Source organism: Cherax quadricarinatus, chromosome 4, assembly GCF_038502225.1.
Source record: "Cherax quadricarinatus isolate ZL_2023a chromosome 4, ASM3850222v1, whole genome shotgun sequence".
NCBI lineage: Eukaryota > Metazoa > Arthropoda > Malacostraca > Decapoda > Parastacidae > Cherax > Cherax quadricarinatus.
This window is the reverse complement of record NC_091295.1, coordinates 75,880,546-75,903,045: the sequence shown is the minus strand read 5'-3', so window position 1 is coordinate 75,903,045 and position 22,500 is coordinate 75,880,546. Positions and strand designations below refer to the sequence as shown.

The window sequence follows — 22,500 nt, the reverse complement described above, 5'->3', positions numbered from 1 at the left end:
AGGCAAGAAAGATGAGAAGATGATGAATATGGGAGAAGTGGGAAAGTAGGAAAAAGAAAAAGGCACGAAGAGAAAATGAGAAGGGGGATAGTGAGAAAGAGCGTATAGGAGAGAATAAGAGAGAGTATGTGGGAAGGAAAGAGAATGAAGAGTATAAGAGAAGGAGGGAGAATAAGGGGGAGGGAGAGAGGGGAGGGAGGGGAATAAGGGAGAGGTAGGGGAAGGAGTGGAATAAGGGATGGGAAGGGGGAGGGAGGGGAATAGAAGAGAGGTAGTGGAGGAAGGGGGAATAAGGGAAGGGGAAGCAATCACTATTCTGACACATTCTGGTTTCTGAGCTCGCAAAAAAATTAATTTGATGGTCGATGACCTAAATATTGTGGTGGTAGTAGTGGTGGTAGTGGCAGTAGTGATGGTAGTAGTGGTGGTAGTGGTGGTGGTGGTGGTGGTAGTGGCAGTAGTGATGGTAGTGGTGGTGGAAGTGGCAGTAGTGACGGTGATAGTGGTGGTAGTAGTGGTGGTAGTAGTGATGGTAGCAGTGGTGGTAGTAGTGGTGGTAGTGGCAGTAGTGATGGCAGTAGTGGTGGTAGTGGCAGTAGTGATGGTAGTAGTGGTGGTAGGGGTGATAGTAGTGGTGATAGTAGTGGTGGTAGTGGCAGTATTGATGGTAGTAGTGGTGGTAGGGGTGGTAGTAGTGGTGGTAGTAGTGGTGGTGGTGGTGGTAGTGGCAGTAGTGATGGTAGTAGAGGTGGTAGTGGCAGTAGTGATGGTAGTAGTGGTGGTAGTGGCAGTAATGATGGTAGTAGTGGTGGTAGTGGCAGTAGTGATGGCAGTAGTAGTGGTAGTGACAGTAGTGATGGTAGTAGTGGTGGTAGTGGCAGTAGTGATTGTAGTCGTGGTGGTAGGGGTGGTAGAAGTGGTGGTAGTGGCAGTGGTGATGGTAGTAGTGGTGGTAGTGGCAGTAGTGATGGCAGGAGTAGTGGTAATAGTGGTGGCAGTAGTAGTAGTGGTAGTAGTGGTGGTAGTAGTGGTGGCAGTGGCAGTAGTGGTGGCAATAGTGGTAGTAGTGGTGGTAGTGGTGGTAGTGGTGGTGGTAATGGTGGTAATAGTGGTGGTAGTAGTGGTGGTAGTAGTGGTGATAGTAGTGGTAGTAGTGGTGGTAGTAGTGATGGTAGTGGCAGTAGTGGTGGTAGTGGCAGTAGTGGTGGTAGTAGTGGTGGTAGCAGTTTTGGTAGTGGTGGTAGTAGTAGTAATGGAAGTAGTGGTGGTAGTGGCAGTAGTGGTGATAGTAGTGGTGGTAGTGACAGTAGCGGTGGTAGTGGTGTTAGTGGCAGTAGTGGCGGTAGTAGTGTTAGTAGCAGTAGTGGTGGTGGTAGTAGTGGTGGTAGTGGCAGTAGTGTTGGTAGTGGCGTTAGTGGCAGCAGTGGTGGTAGTAGTGCTTGTAGTGGCAGTAGTGCTAGTAGTGATGTTAGTGGCAGTAGTGGTGGTAGTAGTGGTGGTAGTGGCAGTAGTGGTGGTACTAGTGCTGGAAGTGGCAGTAGTGGTGGTAGTAGTGGTGGTAGTAGTGGTGGTAGTGGTGGTGATAGTTGTAGTGGAAGTAGTGGTGGTAGTAGTGGGGGTAATGGTAGTGGTAGTGGCAGTAGTGGTGTTAGTGGGAGTAGTTGTGGTGGTAGTAGTGGTGGTAGTGGCAGTAGTGGTGGTAGTGGCAGTAGTGGTGGTAGAACTGGTGGTAGTAGTGGTGGTAATATGGTGGTAGTGGTGTTAGTGACAATAGTGGTGCTAGTAGCAGTCGTAGTGGCAGTAGTGGTATAAGCAGCAGTAGTAGTGGTGGTAGTAGTGGTCGTAGTGGCAGTAGTTTTGGTAATAGTTGTGGTAGGGTGGTAGTAGTGGTGGTAGTGGCAGTAGTGGTGATTGTAGTGGTTTTAGTGGCAGTAGTGGTGGTAGTAGTGTTAGTGGCAGTAGTGGTGGTAGTAGTGTTAGTGGCAGTAGTGGTGGTAGTGACAGTAGTGGTGGTAGAACTGGTGGTAGTAGTGGTGGTAATAGTGGTGTTAGTGGCAATAGTGGTGCTAGTAGTGGTGGTAGTGGTAGTAGTGGTGGTAGTGGTGGTAGTGGTGTTAGTAGCAGTAGTGGTGGTGGTAGTAGTGGTGGTAGTGGCAGTAGTGTTGGTAGTGGTGTTAGTGGCAGTAGTGGTGGTAGTAGTGCTGGTAGTGGAAGGAGTGCTGGAAGTGATGTTAGTGGCAGTAGTGATGGCAGTGGCAGTAGTGGTGGTACTAGTGGTGGTAGTGGCAGTGATGGTGGTACTAGTGATGGTAGTGGCAGTAATGGTGGTAGTGGTGTTAGTGACACTAGTGGTGGTAGCAGTGGTGGTAGTAGCGGTGGTAGTGGCAGTAGTGGTGGTAGTAGTGGTGGTAGTCGCAGTAGTGAAGGTAGTGGGGGTAGTGGCAGTAGTGGTGGTAGTAGTGGTGGTAGTGGCAGGAGTGGTGGTAGTGGTAATAGTCCCAGGTCACTGAGACGGATATATCTGTCAGTGTGTATAACTAGTTATATACATCTGTCAATGTATATAACTAGGTCTGAAAGGAATGATTCTCTAAACTAGGTAATAACCAATGATTGTAATCATAACCATTATTTTTAAAAGGTGGACCGGTAAGCCAGTGGAAGTCCTTGGTCAGATGACCAAAAGCTCCAGCTGTAGATCATCATATAACTAAAATCCGCGTCAGGAAACGCTTGTTCTGTTTCCTGACAAACATTATACATACCTAAAATAGGTAACTACACCATCCAGACCACCCTCCCCTGCGAGGTCAGAATGCCCCAGCACAGAGCAGTAGTCTGGGCAGTCAGGTTGTATATTCACAAGATGGCTCTGGCTACCGTGGTTACAGCTAGCCAAGATAACTTAGAAGATCGTGGATTTGTAACTGCGTGTGCTGCATACACAGCAATACTCTCCAGCAAGGAGCTGAGTGTGCTGGAATGTAGCAGCAGCAGCTGTTGCTGTTGCTGCACCAGACACATGCAATAGTGATGGTAGTGATAGTCGTACTGTTGTTGTTGTTGATGTTGGTGTTGGTGGTGGTGATAGAGGAAGAAATGGAGGTGGTAGTGGTTGTAGTTTTGGAGATAGTCGTTGTAGTGGTAGTGATAGTGGTTTAATTGGTCGTGTTAGTGATTATAGTAGTGGTGATAGTGGTTGTAGCGGTGGTGATAGTGGTTGTAGTGGTGATGATAGTGGTTGTAGATGTGGTGATAGTGGTTGTAGTGGTGGTGATATTGGTTTTAGTGGTGGTGATAGTGGTTGTAGTTGTGGTGATAGTGGTTGTAGTGGTGGTGATAGTGGTTGTAGTGGTGGTGATAGTGGTTGTAGGGTGATGATAGTGGTTGTAGATGTGGTGCTAGTGGCTGTAGTGGTGGTGATATTGGTTGTATTGGTGGAGATAGTGGTTGTAGTGGTGGTGATAGTGGTTGTAGTGGTGGTGATAGTGGTTGTAGTGGTGGTGATAGTGGTTGTAATGGTGGTGATAACGATTGTAATGGTGGTGATAGTGGTTGTAGAGGTGGTGACAGTGGTTGTAGTGGTGGTAGTCGTGGTGGTAGTAGTGGTGATAGTGCTTGTAGTGGTGGTGATAGTGGTGGTAGTGGTGGGGATAGTTGTGATAGTGGTTGTAGTGGTGGTGATAGTGGTTGTAGTTGTGGTGATATTGGTGACAGTGGTTGTAGTGGTGGTGATAGTGGTGGTGATAGTGGTTGTAGAGGTGTTGGTAGTGGTGATAGTGGTTGTAGTGGTGGTGATAGTGGTGGTAGTGGTTGTGGTAGTGGTGATATTGGTTGTAGTGGTGGTGATAGTGGTTGAAGTGCTGGTGATAGAGGTTGTAGTGCTGGTGATAGTGGTTGTAGTGGTGGTGGTAGTTGTGGTGGTAGTGGTGGTGGTAGTGGTGGTGATAGTGGTGATAGAGGTTGTAGTGGTGGTAGTAGTGGTGATAGTGGTTGTAGTGGTTGTGATAGTGGTGGTGGTAGTGGTGATAGTGGTTGTAGTGGAGGTGACAATGGTTGTAGTTGTGGTGATAATGGTGATAGTGGCTGTAGTGGTGGTGATAGGTGTAGTGGTGGGGATAGTGGTTGTAGTGGTGGTGATAGTGGTTGTAGTAGTGGTGATAGTGGTTGTGGTGGTGGTGATAGCGGTTGTAGTGGTTGTGATAGTGGTTGTAGTGGTGGTGATAGTGGTTGTAGTCGTGGAGATAGTGGTTGTAGTAGTGGTGATAGTGGTTGTAGTGGTGGTGATAGTGGTTGTAGTGCTGGTGATAGTGGTTGTAGTGGCGGTGATAGTGGTTATAGTGGTTGCAGTGGTGGTGATAGCGATTGTAGTGGTGGTGATAGTGGTTGTAGTTGTGGTGATAGTATTTGTTGTGGTGGTGATAGCGGTTGTACCGGTGGTGATAGTGGTTGTAGTGGTGGTGATAGTTGTGGTGGTAGTGGTGATAGTGGTTGTAGTGGTGGTGCTAGTGGTTGTAGTTGTGGTGATAGTGGTGATAGTGGTTGTAGTGGTAGTGATAGTGGTGGTAGTGGTGTTAATGGTTGTAGTGGTGGTGATAGTGGTTGTAGTGGTGGTGATAGAGCCTGTAGTGGTGAGAGTGGTTGTAGTTGTTGTGGTAGTGGTGATAGTGGTTGTAGTGGTGGTGATAGTGGTGGTGGTAGTGGTGACAGTGGTTGTAGTGGTGGTGATAATAGTTGTAGTTGTGGTGATAGTAGTGATAGTGGTTGTAGTGGTAGTGATAGTGGTTTTAGTGGTGGTGATAGTTGTTGTAGTGGTGGTGAAAGTGGTTGTAGTGGTGGTGATAGTGGTTGTGGTAGTGGTGATAGTGGTTCTAGTGGTGGTGATAGTGGTTGTAGTTTTGATGACAGCGGTTGTAGTGGTGGTGATAGTGGTTGTAGTGGTGGTGTTAATGGTTGTAGTGGTAATGATAGTGGTGATAGTGGTTGTAGTGGTGGTGATAGCGGTTGTAGTGGTGGTGATATTGGTGAAATAGGTTGTAGTAGTGGTGATAGCGGTTGTAGTGGTTGTGATAGTGGTTGTAGTATTGGTGATAGTGGTTGTAGTGCTGGTGATAGTGGTTGTAGTGGTGGTGATAGTGGTTATAGTGGTTGAAGTGGTGATGATAGCGATTGTAGTGGTGGTGATAGTGGTTGTAGTGATGGTGATATTAGTGATAGAGGTTGTAGTAGTGGCGATAGCGGTTGTAGTGGTGGTGATAGTGGTTGTAGTAGTGGTGATAGTGGTTGTAGTGGTGGTGATAGCGATTGTAGTGGTGATGATAGTGGTTGTAGTGGAGGTGATAGCGGTTGTTGTGGTGGTGATAGCGGTTGTACTGGTGGTGATAGTAGTTGTAGTGGTGGTGATAGTGGTGGTGGTAGTGGTGATAGTGGTTGTAGTGGTGGTGATAGTGATTGTAGTTGTGGTGATAGTGGTTGTAGTGGTGGTGATAGTGGTTGTAGTGGTGGTGGTAGTGGTGGTAGTGATTGTAGTGGTGGTGATAGTGGTTCTAGTTGTGGTGATAGTGGCGATAGTGGTTGTAGTGGTGGTGATAGTGGTTGTAGTGGTGGTGATAGTGGTTGAAGTAGTGGTGGTAGTGGTTGCAGTGGTGGTGATAGTGGTTGTAGTGGTGGTGATAGCGGTTGTAGTAGTGGTGATAGTGGTTGTAGTGGTGGTGATAGTGGTTGTAGTGGAAATGATAGTGGTGATAGTGGTTGCAGTGGTTGTGATAGTTGTAGCGGTGGTGATATTGTTGATAGAGGTTGTAGTAGTGGTGATAGCGGTTGTGGTCCTGGTAATAGTGGTTGTAGTAGTGGTGATAGTGGTTGTAGTGGTGGTGATAGTGGTTGTAGTGGTGGTGATAGTGGTTGTAGTGCTGGTGATAATGGTTGTAGTGCTGGTGATAGTGGTTATACTGGTTGTAGTGGTGGTGATAACGGTTGTGGTTCAGGTGATAGTGGTTGTAGTAGTGGTGATAGTGGTTGTAGTGGTGGTGATAGTGGTTGCAGTGGTGGTGATAGTGGTTGTAGTGCTGGTGATAATGGTTGTAGTGCTGGTGATAGTGGTTATACTGGTTGTAGTGGTGGTGATAGCGATTGTAGTGGTGGTGATAGTGGATGTAGTGATGGTTATAGTGGTTGTTGCGGTGGTGATAGCGGTTGTACTGGTGGTGATAGTTGTTGTAGTGGTGTTGATAGTGGTTATAGTTGTGGTGATAGTGGTTGTACTGGTGGTGATAGTGGTTCTAGTAATGGTGATACCGGTTGTAGTGGTGGTGATAGTGGTTGTAGTGGTGGTGATAGTGGTTGTAGTGTTGGTGATAGTGGTTGTAGTGGTAGTGATAGCGGTTGTAGTGGTGGTGATATTGATGATAGAGGTTGTAGTAGTTGAGATAGCGGTTGTAGTGGTGGTTATAGCGGTTGTAGTAGTGGTGATAGTGGTTGTAGTGATGGTGATAGTGGTTGCAGTGGTGGTGATAGCGGTTGTAGTGGTGGTGATAGTGGTTGTATTGGTGGTGATAGCGGTTGTAGTGATGGTGATAGCGGTTGTAGTGGTTGTGATAGCGGTTGTAGTGGTGGTGACAGCGGTTGTAGTGGTGGTGATAGCGGTTGTAGTGGTGGTGATAGTGGTTGTAGTGGTGGTGATAGCGGTTGTAGTGGTGGTGATAGTGGTTGTAGTGGTGGTGATAGCGGTTGTAGTGGTGGTGATAGCGGTTGTAGTGGTGGTGATAGCGGTTGTAGTGGTGGTGATAGTGGTTGTAGTGGTGGTGATAGCGGTTGTAGTGGTGGTGATAGTGGTTGTAGTGGTGGTGATAGCGGTTGTAGTGGTGGTGATAGCGGTTGTAGTTGTGGTGATAGTGGTTGTAGTGGTGGTGATAGTGGTTGTAGTGGTGGTGATAGTGGTTGTAGTGGTGGTGATAGTGGTTGTAGTGGTGGTGATAGTGGTTGTAGTGGTGGTGATAGTGGTTGTAGTGGTGGTGATAGTGGTTGTAGTGGTGGTGATAGTGGTTGTAGTGGTGGTGATATTTTAATTCTTGCCCAACGAAACGAGAAAATATCCACTTGATACATAAACAAGAGAAAAATATCCACATGATACATAAACAAGAGAAAAATATCCACATGATACATAAACAAGAGAAAAATATCCACATGATACATAAACAAGAGAAAAATATCCACATGATACATAAACAAGAGAAAAATATCCACATGATACATAAACAAGAGAAAAATATCCACATGATACATAAACAAGAGAAAAATATCCACATGATACATAAACAAGAGAAAAATATCCACATGATACATAAACAAGAGAAAAATATCCACATGATACATAAACAAGAGAAAAATATCCACTTGATACATAAACAAGAGAAAAATATCCACATGATACATAAACAAGAGAAAAATATCCACTTGATACATAAACAAGAGAAAAATATCCACATGATACATAAACAAGAGAAAAATATCCACATGATACATAAACAAGAGAAAAATATCCACATGATACATAAACAAGAGAAAAATATCCACATGATACATAAACAAGAGAAAAATATCCACATGATACATAAACAAGAGAAAAATATCCACATGATACATAAACAAGAGAAAAATATCCACATGATACATAAACAAGAGAAAAATCCATGTCTCATCCCTAGACTCTTTATGGGCAAAAAACAAAATAAAAATCCCTTTTTGTAAAATATAAATACATGGGAAGGAGGCCACTGCTGTACTGAACAAAATTCAATACTGAATTGTCTGCCTAATTATATCTCAGAGATCAATTTAAAATTAAAATTGTCTTCATTAATATATATATATATATATATATATATATATATATATATATATATATATATATATATATATATATATATATATATATAAATATATATATATATATATAAATATATGTTTATATATATAATATTTATATATATATATATATTTATATATATAATATTTATATATATATGTATATATATATATATATATATATATATATATATATATATATATATATATATATATATATATATATATATATATATATATACATACATACATACATACATATATATATATATATATATATATATATATATATATATATATATATATATATATATATATATATATATATATATATATATATATATATATGCCTATCACAATACAACTTTAATAACGATTTCTCTCTCTCTCCCTCACTCATCTCCCTCACTCATCTCCCACACTCATCTCCCTCACTCATCTCCCTCACTCATCTCCCTCACTCATCTCCCTCACTCATCTCCCTCGTTCATCTCCCTCATTCTTCTCCCTCGCTCATCTCCAACACTCATCCCCCTCACTCATCTCCCTCACTCATCTCCCTCGCTCATCTCCCTCATTTATCTCCCTCGCTCATCTCCCACACTCATCTCCCTCACTCATCTCCCTCGCTCATCTCCCACATTCATCTCCCTCACTCATTTCCCTCGCTCATCTCCCTCACTCATCTCCCACATTCATCTCCCACACTCATCTCCCATATTCATCTCCCACATTCATTTCCCACATTCATCTCCCACACTCATCTCTCTCACTCATCTCTCACGCTCATCTCCCACATTCATCTCCCACACTCATCTCCCTCACTCATCTTCCTCACTCATCTTCCTCGCTCATCTCCAACATTCATCTCCCTCACTCATCTCCCTCACTCATCTCCCTCACTCATCTCCCACATTCATCTCCCACACTCATCTCCCATATTCATCTCCCACATTCATCTCCCACATTCATCTCCCACACTCATCTCCCTCACTCATCTCCCACACTCATCTCCCACATTCATCTCCCACACTCATCTACCACATTCATCTCCCACATTCATCTCCCACACTCATCTGCCTCACTCATCTTCCTCGTTCATCTCCAACATTCATCTCCCTAACTCATCTCCCTCACTCATCTCCCTCACTCATCTCCCTCGTTCATCTCCCTCATTCTTCTCCCTCGCTCATCTCCAACACTCATCCCCCTCACTCATCTCCCTCACTCATCTCCCTCGCTCATCTCCCTCATTTATCTCCCTCTCTCATCTCCCACACTCATCTCCCTCACATATCTCCCTCGCTCATCTCCCACATTCATCTCCCTCACTCATTTCCCTCGCTCATCTCCCTCACTCATCTCCCACATTCATCTCCCACACTCATCTCCCATATTCATCTCCCACATTCATCTCCCACATTCATCTCCCACACTCATCTCTCTCACTCATCTCTCACGCTCATCTCCCACATTCATCTCCCACACTCATCTCCCTCACTCATCTTCCTCACTCATCTTCCTCGCTCATCTCCAACATTCATCTCCCTCACTCATCTCCCTCACTCATCTCCCTCACTCATCTCCCACAGTCATCTCCCACACTCATCTCCCATATTCATCTCCCACATTCATCTCCCACATTCATCTCCCACACTCATCTCCCTCACTCATCTCCCACACTCATGTCCCACATTCATCTCCCTCACTCATCTCCCACACTCATCTCCCACATTCATCTCCCACACTCATCTCCCACATTCATCTCCCACATTCATCTCCCACACTCATCTCCCTCACTCATCTTCCTCGCTCATCTCCAACATTCATCTTCCTAACTCATCTCCCACACTAATCTCCATCGCTCATCTCCCACACTCATCTCCCTCGCTCATCTCCCTCACTCATCTCCCTCAATCATCTCCCTCACTCATCTCCCTCACTCATCTCCCTCACTCATCTCCCACACTCATCTCCCTCACTCATCTCCCACACTCATCTCCCTCACTCATCTCCCTCACTCATTTCCATCGCTCATCTCCCACACTCATCTCCCTCACTCATCTCCCTCACTCATCTCCCTCACTTATCTCCCACACTCATCTCCCTCACTCATCTCCCACACTCATCTCCCTCACTCATCTCCCACACTCATCTCCCTCACTCATCTCCCTCATCTCCCACACTCATCTCCCTCACTCGTCTCCCTCACTCATCTCTATCACTCATCTCCCTTACTCATCTCCCTCGCTCATCTCCCACATTCATCTCCCTCACTCATCTCCCACACTCATCTCCCTCACTCATCTCCCTCACTCATCTCCCACACGCATCTCCCTCACTCATCTCCCTCACTCATCTCCCTCACTCATCTCCCACACTCATCTCCCTCACTCATCTCCCTCGCTCATCTCCCACATTCATCTCCCACATTCATCTCCTACATTCATCTCCCACATTCATCTCCCACACTCATCTCTATCACTCATCTCATTCACTCATCTTCCTCACTCATCTCCCTCACTAATCTCCATCGCTCATCTCCCACACTCATCTCCCTCACTCATCTCCCTCACTCATCTCCCTCACTCATCTCCCACACTCATCTCCCTCACTCATCTCCCACACTCATCTCCCACACTCATCTCCCACACTCATCTCCCACATTCATGTCCCACACTCATCTCCCTCACTCATCTCCCTCACTCATCTCCCACACTCATCTCCCACACTCATCTCCCTCACTCATCTCCCTCACTCATCTCCCACACGCATCTCCCTCACTCATCTCCCTCACTCATCTCCCTCACTCATCTCCCACACTCATCTCCCTCACTCATCTCCCTCGCTCATCTCCCACATTCATCTCCCACATTCATCTCCTACATTCATCTCCCACATTCATCTCCCACACTCATCTCTATCACTCATCTCATTCACTCATCTTCCTCACTCATCTCCCTCACTAATCTCCATCGCTCATCTCCCACACTCATCTCCCTCACTCATCTCCCTCACTCATCTCCCTCACTCATCTCCCACACTCATCTCCCTCACTCATCTCCCACACTCATCTCCCACACTCACCTCCCACACTCATCTCCCACATTCATGTCCCACACTCATCTCCCTCACTCATCTCCCTCACTCATCTCCCACACTCATCTCCCACACTCATCTCCCACACTCATCTCCCACACTCATCTCCCTCACTCATCTCCCACACTCATCTCCCACACTCATCTCCCACACTCATCTCCCACACTCATCTCCCTCACTCATCTCCCACACTCATCTCCCACACTCATCTCCCTCACTCATCTCCCACACTCATCTCCCACACTCATCTCCCACACTCATCTCCCACATTCATGTCCCACACTCATCTCCCTCACTCATCTCCCTCACTCATCTCCCACACTCATCTCCCACACTCATCTCCCTCACTCATCTCCCTCACTCATCTCCCACACGCATCTCCCTCACTCATCTCCCTCACTCATCTCCCTCACTCATCTCCCACACTCATCTCCCTCACTCATCTCCCTCGCTCATCTCCCACATTCATCTCCCACATTCATCTCCTACATTCATCTCCCACATTCATCTCCCACACTCATCTCTATCACTCATCTCATTCACTCATCTTCCTCACTCATCTCCCTCACTAATCTCCATCGCTCATCTCCCACACTCATCTCCCTCACTCATCTCCCTCACTCATCTCCCTCACTCATCTCCCACACTCATCTCCCTCACTCATCTCCCACACTCATCTCCCACACTCATCTCCCACACTCATCTCCCACATTCATGTCCCACACTCATCTCCCTCACTCATCTCCCTCACTCATCTCCCACACTCATCTCCCACACTCATCTCCCTCACTCATCTCCCACACTCATCTCCCTCACTCATCTCCCACACTCATCTCCCACACTCATCTCCCACACTCATCTCCCTCACTCATCTCCCACACTCATCTCCCACACTCATCTCCCTCACTCATCTCCCACACTCATCTCCCACACTCATCTCCCACACTCATCTCCCTCACTCATCTCCCACACTCATCTCCCACACTCATCTCCCTCACTCATCTCCCACACTCATCTCCCACACTCATCTCCCACACTCATCTCCCTCACTCATCTCCCACACTCATCTCCCACACTCATCTCCCTCACTCATCTCCCACACTCATCTCCCACACTCATCTCCCTCACTCATCTCCCACATTCATCTCCCATGAAACATATCCATCAGTTTTGTATGCATGGATAAAAAGTATAAACATTGATGTTTGCATTATTTTGTGTATACAAACACACACATATACACTGGTCATACACTCACCATACACTGGTCATACACTCACCATACACTGGTCATACACTCACCATACACTGCCTATACACTGGTCATACACTCACCATACACTGCCTATACACTGGCCATACACTGCCTATACACTGGCCATACACTGACTATACACTGACCATACACTGACTATACACTGACCATACACTGGCCATACACTCACCATACACTGCCTATACACTGACCATACACTGACTATACACTGACCATACACTGGCCATACACTCACCATACACTGCCTGTACACTGACCATACACTGACTATGCACTGACCATACACTGACTATACACTGACCATACACTGGGTAATACACTGACTATACACCGACCATACACTGACCATACACTGACTATACACTGACCGTACACTGACTATACACTGACCATACTCTGGCCATATATTGGCTATACATTGACTATACACTGGCCATACACTGACTATACACTGACCATACACTGGCTATACACTGGCCGTACACTGACCATACACTGACTATACACTGACCATACTCTGGCCATATATTGGCTATACATTGACTATTCACTGACCATACACTGACTATACACTGACCATACACTGGCTATACACTCACTATACACTGGCCATACACTGACTATACACTGACCATACACTGACTATACACTGACCATACTCTGGCCATATATTGGCTATACATTGACTATACACTGACCATACACTGACTATACACTGACTATACACTGACCATACACTGTCCATACACTGACCTTACACTGACCATATACTGGCCATACACTGACCATGCACTGGCCATACACTGATCATACAATCGCCATACACTGGCTATACACTGACTATACGCTGCCATACACTGGTTATACACTGACCATAGACTGGCTATACACTTGCTATACACTGACCATACACTGACCATACACTAGCCATACACTGACCATACACTTGCTATACACCGACCATACACTCGCTATACACTGACAGTACACTGGCCAAACACTGGCTATCCACTGACCATTCACTGGCTATACACTGACCATTCACTGACCATACACTGACCATATACTGACTATACACTGACCATACACTGACCATACACTGACCATACACTGGCTATACACTGGCTCTGCACTGACCATACACTGGCCATACACTGGCTGTACACTGACCATACACTGACTATACACTGACCATACACTCGCAATACACTGACTATATACTGACCATACAGTTGCCATACACTGGCTATACACTGACCATACACTGACCATACACTAGCAATACACTTGCCTAACACTGACCATACACTCGCCATACACGGACCACACACTTGCCAAACACTGGCCATACACTGGCCGTGCACTTGCCATACACTGGCCATACACTGGCCATACACTGACCATACACTGACCATACACTGACCATACTCTCGCTATACACTGACAATATTCATGCTAAACACGGACCATACACTGGCCATACACCCACCATACACTGACCATACACTGACCACATTCTCGCTATACACTGACCATACACTGACCATGCACTCGCCATACACGGACCATACACTGGCCATACACTGACCATACACTCGCCATACACTGGCCATACACTGGACAAACACTGGCCATACACTGGGCATACACGGACCATACACTGACCATAGACTGGCCATACACTGGCCATACACTGGCCGTACACTTGCCATACACTGGCCATACACTGGCCATGCACTGACCATACACTGACTATACACTGGCCATACACTGACTATACACTAACCATACACTGACCATACACTGACTATACACTGACCATACACTGACTGTACACTGACCATACACTGACCATACACTGACCATATACTGGCCATACACTGGCTATACACTGATTATACACTGACCGTACACTGACTATACACTGACCATACACTGACTATACACTGACCATACACTGACCATACACTCACCATACATTCGACATTCACTGACCATGTGCTGACCATACACTGACTATACACAGACCATACACTGGTCATACACTGACTATACACTAACCATACACTTGCCATACACTCGCCATACATTCGGCATACACTGATCATACACTGATCATACACTGATCATACACTGACCATACACTGGCCATACACTGACTATACACTGACCATACACTGACTATACACTGACCATACACTGACCATACACTCACTATACATTCGACATTCACTGACCATATGCTGACCATACACTGACTATACACTGACCATACACTGGTCATACACTGGCTATACACTAACCATACACTTGCCATACACTCTCCATACATTCGGCATACACTGATTATACACTGATAATACACTGACCATACACTGGCTATACACTGATTATACACTGATAATACACTGACCATACACTGGCTATACACTCACCATACACTGATCATTCATTGACCATACACATGGCCATACACTGACCATACATTCACCGTACACTGGCCATACACTGGCTATTCACTGACCATACACTGACCATATACTGACCATACGCTCACCATACACTAACCATACACTGACCATACACTCGCTATGCACTGACCATACACTGACCATACACTGACCATACACTCGCTATACACTGACCATACACTGACCATACACTCGCTATACACTGACTGTACACTGGCCATACACTGGCTATACACTGACCATACACTGACTATACACTGGCTGTGCACTGACCATACACTAGATATACACTGACCATACACTTGCTATACACCGACCATACACTCGATATACACTGACTATACACTGACAATACACTGGCCATACACTGGCTATGCACTGACCATACACTGACTATACACTGACCATACACTGACCATACACTCGCAATACACTGACTATATACTGACCATACATTGGCCATACACTGGCTATACACTGACCATACACTGACCATTCACTGACCATTCACTGGCCATACACGGACCATACACTGACCATACACTTGCTATGCACTGACCATACACTGGCCATACACTGACCATTCACTGACCATGCACCCGCTACACACTGACCATACACTGACAATTCACTGACCATACACTGACCATACACTCGAAATACATTCGATATACACTGACCATATACTGACCATACACTGACTATACAATGACCATACACTGGTCATACACTGGCTATACACTAACCATACACTTGCCATACACTCGCCATACATTCGGCATACACTGACTATACACTGACCATACACTCACCATACACTCACCATACACTGACTATATACTGACCATACAGTGGTCATACACTGGCTATACACTGACCATACACTGACCATACACTGACCATACACTGGACATACACGGACCATACACTGACCATACACTTGCTATGCACTGACCATACACTGGCCATACACTGACCATACACTGACCATGCACTCGCCACACACTGACCATACACTGACCATGCACTGACCATACACTGACCATACACTCGAAATACATTCGATGTACACTGACCATATACTGACCATACACTGACCTTACACTGACTATACACTGATCATACACTGACCATACACTGACCATACACTAGCAATACACTTGCCAAACACTGACCGTACACTCGCCATACACGGACCATACACTTGCCATACACTGGCCTTACACTGGCCATACACTGACCATACACTGACCATACACTGACCATACTCTCGCTATACACTGACAATACTCATGCTAAACACGGACCATACACTGGTCATACACCCACCATACACTGACCATACACTGACCATACTCTCGCTATACACTGACTATGCACTGACCATGCACTCGCCATACACGGACCATACACTGGCAATACACTGACCATACACTCGCCATACACTGGCCATACACTGGACAAACACTGGCCATACACTGGCCATACACGGACCATACACTGACCATACACTGACCATACGCTCACCATACACTGACCATACACTGACCATACACTCGTTATACACTGACCATACACTGACCATACACTGACCATACACTCGCTATACACTGACCATACACTGACCATACACTCGCTATACACTGACTGTACACTGACCATACACTGACCATACACTCACTATACACTGACCATACATTGGCCATACACTGACCATACACTGACCATACACTGACCATACACTCGCTATACACTGACCATACACTGGCCATACACTGACCATTCACTGACCATACACTCGCTGTACATTGACCATATACTGACAATGAACTGTCCATACACTTACCATACACTGACGATACACTGACCATAAACTGACCATACACTGACCATACGCTGACCACACACTGACCATACAATGACCATACACTGGCCATACACTGACCATACACTGACCATACACTCGTTATACACTGACCATACACTGACCATGCACTGACCATACACTGGCGATGCACTGGCCATACACTAACCATACACTGACCATACACTGACCGTGCACTAACTATACAGTGGCCATACACTGACCATACACTGGCCAAACACTGACCATACACTCGCCATACACGGACCATACACTTGCCATGCACTGGCCATACACTGGCCGTGCACTTGCCATACACTGGCCATACACTGGCCATACACTGACTATACACTAACCATACACTGGCCATACTCTCGCTATACACTGACCATACTCTCGCCAAACACGGACCATACTCTGGCTATACACTGACCATACACTGACCATGCACTCGCTATACACGGACCATACACTGGCCATACACTGACCATACACTCGCCATATACTGGCCGTACACTGGCGAAGCACTAGCCATATACTCGCCATACACGGACCATACACTGGTAATACACTGGCCATACACTGGCCGTACACTTGTCATGCACTGGCCATACACTGGCCATACACTGACTATACACTAACCATACACTGACCATACACTTACTATACACTGATCATACACTGACTATACACTGACCATACATACTTCACTAACGATTCCTAGTAGCAACTGCTGAATGCAGCTTCCGAACGGCTTCAAACTCCGTAACTCGTCAATTATATTAAAGAAACTGAATCCAGCGCTCTAGCTGGAGAATTCCTCTTCTGACCGGGTTTAAACCTTGAACGTAGGTGGATCATACTGACGTATTTAGATTCTTGAAGTATAGTAGGAGTTAATGCCGCACTCTGCACTGTTTCTTTATCAGGCATTCTGGTAGACAGGGCTGGGGTTATGGGACACGGGGACAAGAGCAGTCATCCATTCTCGTTCCCAGTCATTCCTGATCGTTCCCGGTCATTCCTGTTCGTTCCCAGTCATTCCTGGTCGCTCCCAGTAATTCCTGGTCGTTCCCAGTCATTCCTGGTCGTTCCAAGTCATTCCTGATCGTTCCCAGTCATTTCTGTTCGTTCCCAGTCATTCCTGGTCGTTCCCAGTAATTCCTGATCGTTCCCATTCATTCCTGGTCGTTTCAAGTCATTCCTGATCGTTCCCAGTCATTCATTGTCGTTCCAAGTCATTCCTGATTGTTCTCAGTCATTCCTGGTCTTTTCCAGTCATTCCTTACCGTTTCAAGTCATTCATAGTCGTACACAGTCATTCCTTTCGTTCCCAGTCATTCCTGGGCGTTCCCAGTCATTCCTGGTCTTTCCCAGTCATTCCTGGTAGTTCCCAGTCATTCCTGGTCGTTCCTAGTTATTCCTGACAGTTTCCAATCATTCCTGATCATTCCCAGTCATTCCTGGTCGTTTCCATTCATTCCTGATCGCTCTCAGTCATTCCTGGTCGTTTTCATTCATACCTGATAGTTCCCAGTCATTCCTGGTCGTTCCCAGTCATTCCTGGACGTCCCCAGTCATTCATGATCGTTCCCAGTCATTCATGGTCGTTTCCAGTCATTCCTTATCGTTCCCAATCATTCTTGGTCGTACCCGGTCATTCCTGGTCGTTCCCAGTCATTTATGGTCGTTCCCAGTCATTCCTGGTCGTTCCAAGTCATTCCTGGTCGTTCCCAGTCATTCCTGGTCGCTCATGTATAATGCGGTACAGTGAGTAAGTGAACTTTACAATGAATAATAGTAAGAGAGCAACTGCATGAAGAGTTGTGTCAACACCAGCAGGGGGAGTGCCACTACTGCTGCCTGCTGTATAACACCAGCAGGGGGAGTGCCACTACTGCTGCCTGCTGTATAACACCAGCAGACAGAGTGCCACTACTGCTGCCTGCTGTATAACACCAGCAGACAGAGTGCCACTACTGCTGCCTGCTGTATAACACCAGCAGACAGAGTGCCACCACTGCTGCCTGCTGTATAACACCAGCAGACAGAGTGCCACTACTGCTGCCTGCTGTATAACACCAGCAGACAGAGTGCCACTACTGCTGCCTGCTGTATAACACCAGCAGACAGAGTGCCACTACTGCTGCCTGCTGTATAACACCAGCAGACAGAGTGCCACTACTGCTGCCTGCTGTATAACACCAGCAGACAGAGTGCCACTACTGCTGCCTGCTGTATAACTCCAGCAGACATAGTGCCACTACTGCTGCCTGCTGTATAACACCAGTAGGCAGAGTGTCACTACTCCTGCCTGCTGTATAGCACCAGCAGACAGAATGCCACTACTGCTGCCTGCTGTATAACACCAGCAGACACAGTGCCACTAGTGCTGCCTGCTGTATAAAACCAGCAGACAGAATGCCACTACTGCTGTCTGCTGTATAACACCAGTAGACAGAGTGCCACTACTGCTGCCTGCTGTATAACACAAGCAGACAGTGCCACTACTGCTGCCTGCTGTATAACTCCAGCAGGCAGAGGGCCACTACACAGGTGACTAAAGGGACGTAACCTGGTGTTTACTCCTGATGTGTGTGTACTCACCTAGTTTTGGTTGCAGGGGTCGATTCACAGCTCCTGGCCCCCGCCTCTTCACTCTATGTGTGTGTGTGTAACACGAAGAGAAATACAGAATAACTAAAAGATAAACGAGACTATAAAAGAGGCGACTGAATGGAAAAGAGAATCTCTCTCTAAATGGTCTCCTGTGAACAGAACTAACTAGAGAGCAACAATGTAGAGAAGTCGAGGAGAAATTGACACCCAAATAAGAGGAGATAGTAGTGGAGGTGCACTGCCGAAGGCCTACTGACCTACGTTAGGCAGAAGACAAAATGACAGAATTGATAATTCTATCTCGGAAACAGAGAAACAAAGACAGGAAGGACCGGGGAATGGAAGACAGACAGTAAGCGAAAGATGACACTGAAAAACCCGACAAAAACAACCAGAAATAAATACACGAGATGGATGGAAGAAGTAAATATGTGAAGCAAAATAAGACCACAATATATGGTGATGAACAGCAAAATCAGATAAAATATGAGAATAATGTAAGAGGAAATGAGGAAAGAGGGAGAGGAGAGTAGAGCAACAGTGACACGAAGAAGGAAGGAAGGTATAGAAGGGGAAAAGAAGGTGGAAAAGGTGAGAAAGAATAATGAATAATAGGAGAATTGTGGATAGAATATGACTTATCTGTGAACTTACGAAGGATAGATAGAGATAGACAAGAAAACTGGAACTGAAAGATGAATAGAATAAGGGAGAGAAAGTAAAGGATGGAGATAGATGGGAAAAAATTGATTGATGGGTGGAGATACATGCGTAATAGAGACAGAGAAAGAAAGGGAATAAAGATAGGTAGTTAAGGAAGAAGAGAAGAAACTGATAATTGGAGGGGGGAAAGAGAGGAATAACAAAGGTGGATAAGAGAGTGGAGAGAGAGAGAGAGAGAGGGAGAGAGAGAGAGAGAGAGAGAGAGAGAGAGAGAGAGAGAGAGAGAGAGAGAGAGAGAGAGAGAGAGAGAGAGAGAGAGAGAGAGAGAGAGAGAGAGAGAGAGAGAGAGAGAGAGAGAGGTGTCAAGAGATATAGAGATAGCTCTAAAAACAAGCCATCTATTCATTATGTCTGGCAGTAACATATGCACTGTAATCGTCCCTCGTTCCTTCCCCTCTTCTCTCCCCTCACCCCTCTCTCCCTCACCCCTCTCTCTCTCACCCCTCTCTCTCTCTTACCCCTCTCTCTCTCACCCCTCTCTCGCTCTCTCACCCCTCTCTCTCTCTCTCACCCCTCTCTCTCTCATCCCTCACTCTCTCTCACCCCTCTCTCTCTTAACTCTCTCTCTCTCTCACCCCTCTCACTCTCACCCCTCTCTCTCTTTCACCCCTCTCTCTCTCTCACCCCTCTCTCTCTCTCTCCCCTCTCTTTCACCCCTCTCTCCCCTCTCCCTCTCCCCTCTCTCTCTCTCTCTCTACACAGGGTTTGACAAGGTTAAGGATCCTTAGCTTTATTGACAAGCTATTTACAGGTTAAGGATTCCTAACTTAATTGGCAAGCTAAGAGCTGTTACCTACATCAGCTCATTTGAAAGCATTTTTATTGTTATGAGACATGCAAGTAGGGAACAGGATGAAGTTGGAGCCACCTGTGGGCCAGCATTTTCATTTGATCAACTGACTTTATCTCGTTGACATCATTATGCTGTACGAATATGTTCCGTACTCGAGTCATCCTGGGTATATATGATCTCAGATGGAGTGATGTTCTGGAGAAGGGTACAGCCAGAGTGAAGTTGCTGCTTTCTGCCCGTCTTGTGGCATAAAAGCTTGTTTCACGCTGTCCTCGAAGTGGATCCAAGTGTGGTACTTTGACAATATTGGCCTTGTGCATAACAGTAAGGCCACCAACATCCCTCCTATGTTGAAGGCTCTGCTGAAATGACAGATCTATTCAGGATTGGTCCAGGCGAGAGATGAGACGTCTTGCTCTGTTCTCTACTCTGTCAAGCAGTCGCAGATGAGAGGGGAGGGGAGGGCAGGCAAACCAAGAAAGTGGAGCATACTCAAGGTGTGAGCGTACTCGTGCCTCGTACAGAATCTTGCAACCCCTACTGTCAAGCAGATGCGAGATACGGCGAAGTGCTGTAAGCTTCCTGGCTGCCTTGTTTGCAAGAGTCACAACATGGTTCTTCATGGTTAGTTTGGAGTCAAATTTCACCCCATGGATATCAACTTCTTCTCCAGGTACCAATACCCTCCCATTCATCCTTACTACTGCACCAGCATTACCATCATGGTGCCTAGAGACGATCATCATTTGCGTTTTCTCAGGTGCAAATGTTACTTTCCATCTATTTTCCCAAGCTGATATAGCTCTCAGCTGGTGATTGATGTAGCTTAGAGCAGCTGGCCTTTCTTCTCTTGGATAAGTGAATGTCAGTGTACAGTCGTCTGCATATACATGTGATTCTGGGATGAGATGAAGAAGGTCATTGAAATAGACATTCCATAACAATGGTCCCAGCACGCTTCCTTGTGGAACACTTGCCTCAATAGGATGTAAGGTTTGTTCTGAGAACAGGTCTCTAAACAGGTGGCCCTGTCTGTCAAGTTCCTTTTTCTTCCGACACTGGTCCTCCTGATGTCCTTTCTTGTAGCAGTAATTGCACCTGGTATCTCGCAGGCAGTTGTTGGCGGTGTGCCCCCTCCCAGGCACAGCCTAGGTGCCTGGGAGGAGTTTACCTGGAGGGTGGACTATGATTTGTTGCACCATCTGTGTTTTGCAGATTTGTCCTCAGGTTCTGCCGCTGGAACTGTGTTAGTGGAGGGTGAGACGGCTGTAGATGTCTTCCTCCTCCACGTCCTCTTCCACGTCCTCTACCCCGTCCTCTACCAGTTCTGATAGATGCGTCACCCCTCTCTCTCTCACCCGTCTCTCGCTCACCCCTCTCTCTCTCTCACCCCTCTCTCTCACCCCTCACTCTCACCCTTCCCTTACCCCTCTCTCCCTCACCCCTCTCTCTCACCCCCTCTCACAGGGTTTGACAAGGTTAAGGATCCCTAGCTTTATTGACAGCTATTTACAGGTTAAGGATTCCTAACTTTATTGGCAAGCTAAGAGCTGTTACCTACATCAGCTCATTTGAAAGCATTTTTATTGTTATGAGACATACAAGTAGGGAACAGGATGAAGTTGGAGCCATCTGTGGGCCAGCATTTTCATTTGATCAACTGACGTTATCTCGTTGACATCATTATGCTGTACGAATGTGTTCCATACTCGAGTCATCCTGGGTATGTATGATCTCAGATGGAGTGATGTTCTGGAGAAGGGTACAGCCAGAGTGAAGTTGCTGC

The 22,500-nt window shown here is 46.2% G+C and overlaps 1 protein-coding gene across 1 annotated transcript in view; it reads left to right on the top strand.

The window, feature by feature from the left end:
* The window catches only part of LOC138854541 (transient receptor potential-gamma protein-like), a 109,273-nt gene that overhangs the window by 34,918 nt on the left and 51,855 nt on the right, over positions 1–22,500 (top strand). The gene's annotated exons all lie outside the window — the stretch shown is intronic.